General features: G+C 33.9%; 1 long non-coding RNA gene across 1 annotated transcript; it reads right to left on the reverse strand.

Moving 5' to 3' along the window:
- Positions 1-118: 118 nt before the first annotated feature.
- Positions 119-8,166, reverse strand: LOC129923691 (uncharacterized). Its single transcript, XR_008775691.1, has 2 exons — positions 5,943-8,166; positions 119-638 (listed from the first exon to the last, which is right to left on the reverse strand). It is a non-coding gene; the product is annotated as an uncharacterized LOC129923691 (long non-coding RNA).
- Positions 8,167-8,654: the final 488 nt, after the last annotated feature.

Here is an 8,654-nt window from a genome sequence, read left to right on the forward strand (position 1 = left end):
ACTCTGCAATCGTTTGGGTGTAATTGTTCGGGTGTATTACGTGCAGTTGAACGACAATCCAAACAAGGACTATACAACATCTATTTTAACAAGTGAAGAGATGTAGTCAACTCTGATGAACAATTGTACATGGATTTATTCTGATAAAAGGCCACAGTAGAAGTCTCTGTCACTAAACACGTCGTTACCCTGGAATGTTCTATCGCTAACTGATTTTCCGGTCTCTAACCCAACATATCCCAAACGTCACTAGTCCCGTTCAATATGCGTCTTCTATGGTGCGTCGCTAAATAACTAACCTATATAAATAAGGTGTCTAACAGATTCCTCCCCCCCTTGAAAAAAAAATATGTCAATATTTTTCCACTACTGTCAAGTCTTACAAGGGCATTTTCAATTTAAGGGGAAGACAAACAAACATAAAATCTTGACATCTTCATCTTGACATCTTCATCCTAACTTGACAGTTCCTCATATTCAATGTCAATGTTCATAACATTCCAGAATCATCTTCATTAGTACACAGTTCATCATAACATTCCAGAATCATCTTCATTAGTACACAGTTCATTATGGAGGAAAATGTGGCATCTTATGGGCACGTCATACACTCACAAATGTTCTTCACTGGTAGTAATCTGATAAAATACAACATTTCAAAAAACAATTATAGACTTTATTTACACATTCAATAAATTTTTTCTTACCACCCTTTTATACGCTTTTGTCCATTTTTCTTTTATACTCACCCTTTTCCATAGAACTAACTTTCGTCAATGATATATGAAATGATTCACACAAAAAAAAATATCTATACTTACTTTTAAATGCTTAACATCAAATTTACTTATCTCCCTTTTTCATAACATATAAATGGTGTCAATATATTAATATATATTACATACTCAATATAATCATAGTTTATTTACAAAATTATTTCACTTCAATGTCATTCTAGACAATAGATCAGCTACAATATTCACAGATCCACTAATAGCTTTCACTTCAAATTTATATTCTTGTAGTGCTAAGAACCATCTATAAACACGACTGTTTTTCATGCTCTTTTGCTGTATATACTGAATAGGTTTATGATCAGTTAATAATATGAATTTCCTTCCTATTAGATAGCTCTCTAGCTTAGTAATTACCCATATTACAGCTAAGGCTTCTCTTTCAATGACACTATATTTTTTCTCTGCCTCTGACAATTTTCTACTTACATATAATATAGGATGTAAGTTATCATAGTTCTGCATTAAACAACCACCAATAGCATTACCAGATGCATCAGTTGTGACATAAAATATTTTGTCTTTATCAGGTAGCCTTAATATTAGTTCATGACTAAAAACATCTTTAATTCTGTCAATAGCTTTCACACATTCCTCATTACAAACTACTTTTTGAGGTTTTCCTTTTTTAAGTAAGTCATTTAGTGGATTCACTATTTCTGCTAAGTTCTTTATAAACTTTCTGTAATAATTTACTATTCCCAATATGCTTTTAATTTGTCTTTTTGTTGTAGGTATTTCAATATTAAGTACTTTCTTTATGTTATCTTCAATAGGGCTAATCATGTTGTTATTTACTTTATGTCCTAAGAAAATTATTTCTTCCAATCCTATTTCTACTTTTTCTGCTTGAATTGTAAGTCCACTTTCTTGTATTATTTTGAACACTTCTTTTACATCTACCAAATGTTCCTCCCAACTATTATTAAAAATACATATGTCATCCAAATAGCAAATAACATTTTCTTTGTTTCCAATTATCATGTTCATCATTCTATTAAATGTGGCTGGTGCATTTACTAATCCAAAACTCATATAATTCCATTGAAAAATACCATATGGTGTTACAAATGCTGTGTAAGGTTTTGCATTTTCTGTTAAAGGTATTTGCCAATAACCTTTAGTTAAATCCAATTTAGTAAAAAATTTTGCTCCATTTAATTTATGTAAAATATCCTCTATATTTGGCATTGGATATGGGTCAAATTCTGTGATGTTGTTAAGTTTCCTATAATCAATACATAACCTTATATCTCCATTCTTCTTTTTGGCTATCACAATTGGTGAAGCATAAGGAGATGTTGATGGCTCAATTATACCTGATTCTAGTAAATTGTCTATTTCTTTCTTTACTTTGTCTTGTAAATGTAGTGGTATTCTATATGGCTTAAGCTTGATATGTTTTGGATCTGTTACTTTAATGTCATGTTTAATAATATTAGTTTTTCCTGGTATGCTGGAAAAAATTTCTTTGTATTCCTGTATTATTTTAGTTATATCTTTTGACTTTTCCTTAGTTAAATTATTAAGATTAATCTTTTGCCAAGTTTGATTCTCTTTTGTTTCTATTACAGGTATTTCCTTAATATCATTTTCATTGTGATTTTCATTTGTTATTATCATTAAGCATTCTTCTCTTTCTGAAAATGTATTTTCTATTTCCTCCTGAATGTTTTGTATTAACTCATCTTCTCTATCATAATACAGTTTCAAATTATTTATGTGATATGTTTTAATTTTCCCATTTATTTCAATTTGATAATTCACATCATTAATTTGTTTTATCACCTTAAATGGACCTTTCCATTGTTTACCAATTTTATTTTTCAGGTCATTTATTAATATTAATACATTGTTTCCTACTTCTAGTGTTTTCAATTGTCTTTTCTTATTTATATTCTCATGAGCACTTTGTTTGTACTTCTTATTGTTGTTATATGCTTGAGTCCATATTTCTTTCAGTTCTGTTGTGATTGTTGTTTTACTGTCATTATTTAATTTATTCTCATTGTCTATTAGATTTTCTTTAAAAACATCTAATTCATCTCTAGGTTTTCTTCCATGTATTATTTCATATGGTGAAAATTGTGTTGCTTCATGGATGTTGTTTCTATGAGCAAATAGTACATAGTTAATGTAATGATCCCACTTGTTCTGATTATTCTGAATTATTTTTGTTAGTGATCTTTTTAATGAACCACCATATCGTTCACATAAACCATTACTCTCTGGGTGGTAAACCGAAGAGTATATATGTTGTATATTGTATTGTTTAGTCCATTTCTTAAATTGTTCTGACTTAAACTGAGATCCCTGATCACTCAATATAATTTTAGGTATACCATGTCTTGTAATTACTTTTTGAGTTATGGCATTAATGATATTCTCTGCACTTGTATTTGATAATGGGATTGCCTCTGGATATCTACTAAACATGTCTATTACTGTAAGAATGTATTTGTTATTATTTTCAGTTTGAATTAAAGGACCTATTAAATCAATAGATACTTTCTGAAATGGTTCTGTAGGTTCATCCATTTCTTGAATGGGTGCTTTATTCACTAAGCTTTTGTTAGATCTCTTTTGACATATGTCACATGAGTTTATGTATTTGTTGATTGTTGCTTTCATTTTGGGCCAAAATACTTGTTTTGACAAATTCCTATAACATTTCTTTACTCCCCTATGTGCTGCTAAATTATTATCATGTGTCATGATTAAAACATCTTTCCAATATTTCTGTGGTAAGACAAGTTGTTTTATTTTCTTGTTATCATTACTTGTTTGTCTAAATAATATTTTATTCTCTATACAAAATTTCTCCATTGGGTTATTATTGTTTTTATCTGATATTCTTGAATAAATTTTCCCAATAATATTGTCATTCATTTGTTCTAATGCAAATGTGGGTGTTGTTTCTTTTTCACTTTGAAATATTTGTGTTTCAAGACTATTTTGTGTTTCATTTTCTATCTCTCTTTCCTTAACATCTGTATTTTCTATTTGTATTACTTTACTGGTTTCTTTTTCTTCATCCTTACTTATTACATTTATTGTATTTTCCTGTTTCTCATCTTGTTTATCCATTGATCTTGTTATTACCATACTTGTTATATTTTGTGTTTCTATGTTTTCATGATTTTGTCTTATGTTTTTGTATTTGTTTTGCCAGTCTTCTAATTCTTTTCTAGAACATTCTTTAACTCCTTTTATGTTTCCTACCAACATATCATATCTCATTTCTGGTATTGCAATGCCATCACAATAACCAGTGAAAAATGGAGTTTCAATGTACACCCTTATAGCTTTAAATTCCCTTACAGTGCCATCTGCTAGTTCTACATTCTTAGTAAACCCTTTATACCAATGAGGTTTGACAAATTTAGTTTTTACTGCCAAAGTGTTACAACCTGAATCCCTGATTAATTCCACAGGAATTCTATCTACAAACCCTGGGTACACTGCAAAATTGTTCCTATTTCCTTCCATGAAATATATCCTATCTGTACCTTTATTTTTGTATTCCCTACTGTAACTCCTATATCTATAATTTCCCCTGTCATTCCTATCTCTACTCCTATATCTACTGTTATTTTGTTCATTGTATCTATTTCTACTTCCAGACCTGCTATTCCCTCTTCTACAGTTAGCTGCTATATGACCTTTTCCTTGACATTTAAAACAGGTTATTTCACTATATTTTCTATTTCCACTATTTGATCTGTTTCTATTTCTACTTCTATCAACATTTTCTTTGGTGTATCCTATTAAATCTACTTTGCTCTTATCTCTATCAGAAAATGGTTTATTTGGATATGCATTTTTGTAAACTCTCATTATTTCTGTTATTTCATCTATAGTTTTTGGATTTCTTTCTCTAATAAAAGATTGTAATTGAGGATCACATTTATTTACAAAGTTGTCCACTAGAATAAAATTTTTTAATCCCTCATAAGAGTTATTCACTTTTTCTAATTTTACCCACTTATTGAAAAAATCCTTTTCCATATTAATAGTAGTTTGGGGTTCTATTCCTAATGATGGTATATTGTCAAAGTATTTCTTTCTGAAAGTTGTAGCATTATGACCATATGCGTTCAATAACTCTCTTTTTAAGACCTGATAGCTATCATCAATATGATGGTCATGATTTTGGCATATTGTTAGAGCTTGACCATGAACAAAGTCTATCAGTATTTCAGACCATTCTTCTTCAGGCATATTAAATGTAGACATTTTTGCCTCATATCTTTTCAGGAAATCACCAATGTCATCCTTCTGTTCATCAAAACTTTGTATTTTTCTTTTTAGCCATGTTTGCGAATTAGGGTTGTCTCTTTGAGTGGTATAATTATTTGAGTTATTTGTGTTATTTCCTTGTTCAGTTTGGGCTCTGGTTTGTGCTGCGTCCAATCTCATCTTCTCCATTTTAGCTTCATGTTCTCTCTGCCTTTCTTGGTCCTCTTTTTGCTTCTCATATTCTTCCTTTCTGATCCTATCTTGTCTCTCTATCTCTTGTCTTTTTTCTTCTTTCTGTCTCTCTATCTCTTGTCTTTGACGTTCCGTTTCTTCCTTCACAACTTGCTGTACATAAGCTGCTAAATCCTTTCCTTTTAACTCCATGGCCTTTCCATCCTGTATAGCTGTTTCCTTAACCTCCTTAAGGTCCACATATGATGATGTAGCCATTGTATTTTATATTTTATATATATTTTTACTTAGCCTATATTGGTTATGGCTATACTTTGTACTTATTTTATATTTAAGTTTTTACAAACTTTTATATAAGTTTAAGTCTCTATCTATAGATTTAGTAAATGAGTAAATCTAGTCTGAGTTATATTCAAATCTGCATATTAGATCTAGTATCACACAAATTTAAATTTAGTATATTATAGTATGTATAATAATACCATTTAGATCTAGTTATCAAGAGCACTATAACTTTTGGATCTAGTATGAATAACTATGATCACTTTTAAAACCTGGTATGACTGAAGTTACAGTGAAGTGTTTAGAGTAAATTCAAAGACTGTCTAGAGTCTAGATCTAGAGTAGATTATGGTTCTATTTAACCATACGAAACAAATATGTGTATACAATGTCAAATATATCTTCAACAAGATATATATATCTAGAATGTACTACCTTCATTCATTTTTCAATTCATAATATTTCAAATTAGAGTCTAGATAATCAAATGTACCAAAGAGATGTACAATTTGTAGATCTAAATTTAGCCAGACGACAGTGTTTGACTACATAGCCAGTTTCGGCATTATTCTCATGGCAAAATCATATTTGATTTTAACCGCTCAAACTAAAATTATTTTAGTCTGATTCACAGTAAAAGAATCCTACCCGCACTTTCTATCATTAAGTGAAAAAAAAATACAGATCTAATTAAATTAATAAAAATAAATAATTTAAAATAATATAAACAAATGAAATAATTAAATGAGACTATCGCTATGGGTTGGGATGTGACAATATGGCACACAATGATAACGTCACGAAGTAACCAGGCAACAACGGATATGACGTTTACACAAACAAAACAAATTACAACCCTAAACGTATAATATAGTTTTTCATCTAAATTATGTCTTTACCCCGAACGGGTTTAAGGCTTCAGCACCACCTGATTTTACTCAGGCTAACATACCAAATTTAGACAAAATCTATTTCTAAGGGCAATCTAAACATATACTAATAAGAAAAATGGCACTTAGCTTTTGATAAGAAAGATCCCTTTGTTCGGACTCCCGAATATGCTAGATCACAACAAATTCCACTGCCTCTCTTCCAGTTCTGACTCTGTTCTCCGGTGCTACCCGTATCCCACGTAATGCCACAGATGTCCTGATATGCCACAGCAAAATGTCCCAGTTTCTTCGATGACTGTTGATGACCGTATGTGTAGTTCCGACGACTTTGTGTACACAGTTACTGACGAATAGGTTAACGGTTCTTCTGGCGATGACTTGACTTGTGTAGACGACTACTGACAAATAACAGTCTCTTGACGGCAACTTGATCTGGACGACTGACGAATAACGAATTTCTTGACGATGACTTGATCTGGGCTGACGAATAACGGCTTTCTTGACGATGACTTGATCTGGGCTGACGAATAACGGTTCTCTAAAATAGTTCACTGCTTCTGCTGCTACTCTGGTAGTACGACGAAGTTTGCTGTTGTACGTTGCTTCACTAGACCAAACTGTCCAATGTAGACTGGGTGAAACCAAGGTCACCTCCGACGACGTTCCGTTACACGATTAACGGTTTTCAACGAAATTAAGTGGATGTAGCTGTTTCCACAACTTCACTGCTAACAAGTCTAGGTATGGTCTAGACCGACGAATACTAAATATATCAATGTTCAGTACTGATAAAGATTACTTCACTAACCTTCCAAAGGTTAAACACAGTGACCGTTATAAACGTGGTAAGCAACCGGTTCAATGAGCAAACTGCTCCACAAGAATCTCTCCAAGGGTAAGACGACAGAGCGATTTCGATTTAGTTAGCTACCAAACTTGTAGTACTCACAATACTTCTGACAGCGGGCAAACTGTCCTTCTCGAAACTGACGAGGTAAAACTTGATACTCGATGTGGCTCCTACGACGAAGAAAAAATATGTCCAACAGGTTCACTAGCGATCTCTCACCCGTTATGAATGAACGGTTTCTCTGGTTGTAGGTCGATTCAGCATATGAAGATCAGGCGTTGATAATATACTGGTTAAGTAGACCAGACGTTGCGATGATTACGGTCCTGACGAAGGTCACCCTGAGTTAACGGCTCGTTGAACGTGCGATCAAACAGGCGACGACTGCATGTAGATCTAGAACAAAGTCACTCTGCGATGATGCTGTGTTCAGCCGTACTCCGATGAAATCTTATATCTTCGAGTGCACGACCCTCACCTGAGTAAACGTTCTGCTTCGAGGTCCGGTTCGATGTTCGGCTTCATCAGGGGTCCGGCTTCGAGGTTCGGGGTCGCCACTGTGATGTTGCTAGTTCAGGCTGTCTTGAAGTCAACCAATTACTCTGCAATCGTTTGGGTGTAATTGTTCGGGTGTATTACGTGCAGTTGAACGACAATCCAAACAAGGACTATACAACATCTATTTTAACAAGTGAAGAGATGTAGTCAACTCTGATGAACAATTGTACATGGATTTATTCTGATAAAAGGCCACAGTAGAAGTCTCTGTCACTAAACACGTCGTTACCCTGGAATGTTCTATCGCTAACTGATTTTCCAGTCTCTAACCCAACATATCCCAAACGTCACTAGTCCCGTTCAATATGCGTCTCCTATGGTGCGTCGCTAAATAACTAACCTATATAAATAAGGTGTCTAACACTCCCCTCAGTCACAGAGCCCCTCAGTCACAGAGCCCCTTTGTCACAGAACACCTCAGTCACAGAACACCTCAGTCACAGAGCCCCTCAGTCACAGAAGACCTCAGTCACATAGCCCCTCAGTCACAGAGCCACTCAGTCACAGATGACCTCAGTCACAGAGCACCTCAGTCACAGAACACCTCAGTCACAGAACACCTCAGTCACAGAACACCTCAGTCACAGAACACCTCAGTCACATCTCCCCTCATTCATAGCTCCCTTTAGTCACAGAGCCCCTCAGTCACAAAGCCCCTTTGTCACAGAACACCTCAGTCACAGAACACCTCAGTCACAGAGCCCCTCAGTCACATCTCCCCTCATTCATAGCTCCCCTCAGTCACAGAGCCCCTCAGTCACAGAGCCCCTTTGTCACAGAACACCTCAGTCACAGAACACCTCAGTCACAGAGCCCCTCAGTCACAGAAGACCTCAGTCACAGAGC

Source organism: Biomphalaria glabrata, chromosome 17, assembly GCF_947242115.1.
Source record: "Biomphalaria glabrata chromosome 17, xgBioGlab47.1, whole genome shotgun sequence".
Classification (NCBI taxonomy): Eukaryota; Metazoa; Mollusca; class Gastropoda; family Planorbidae; genus Biomphalaria; species Biomphalaria glabrata.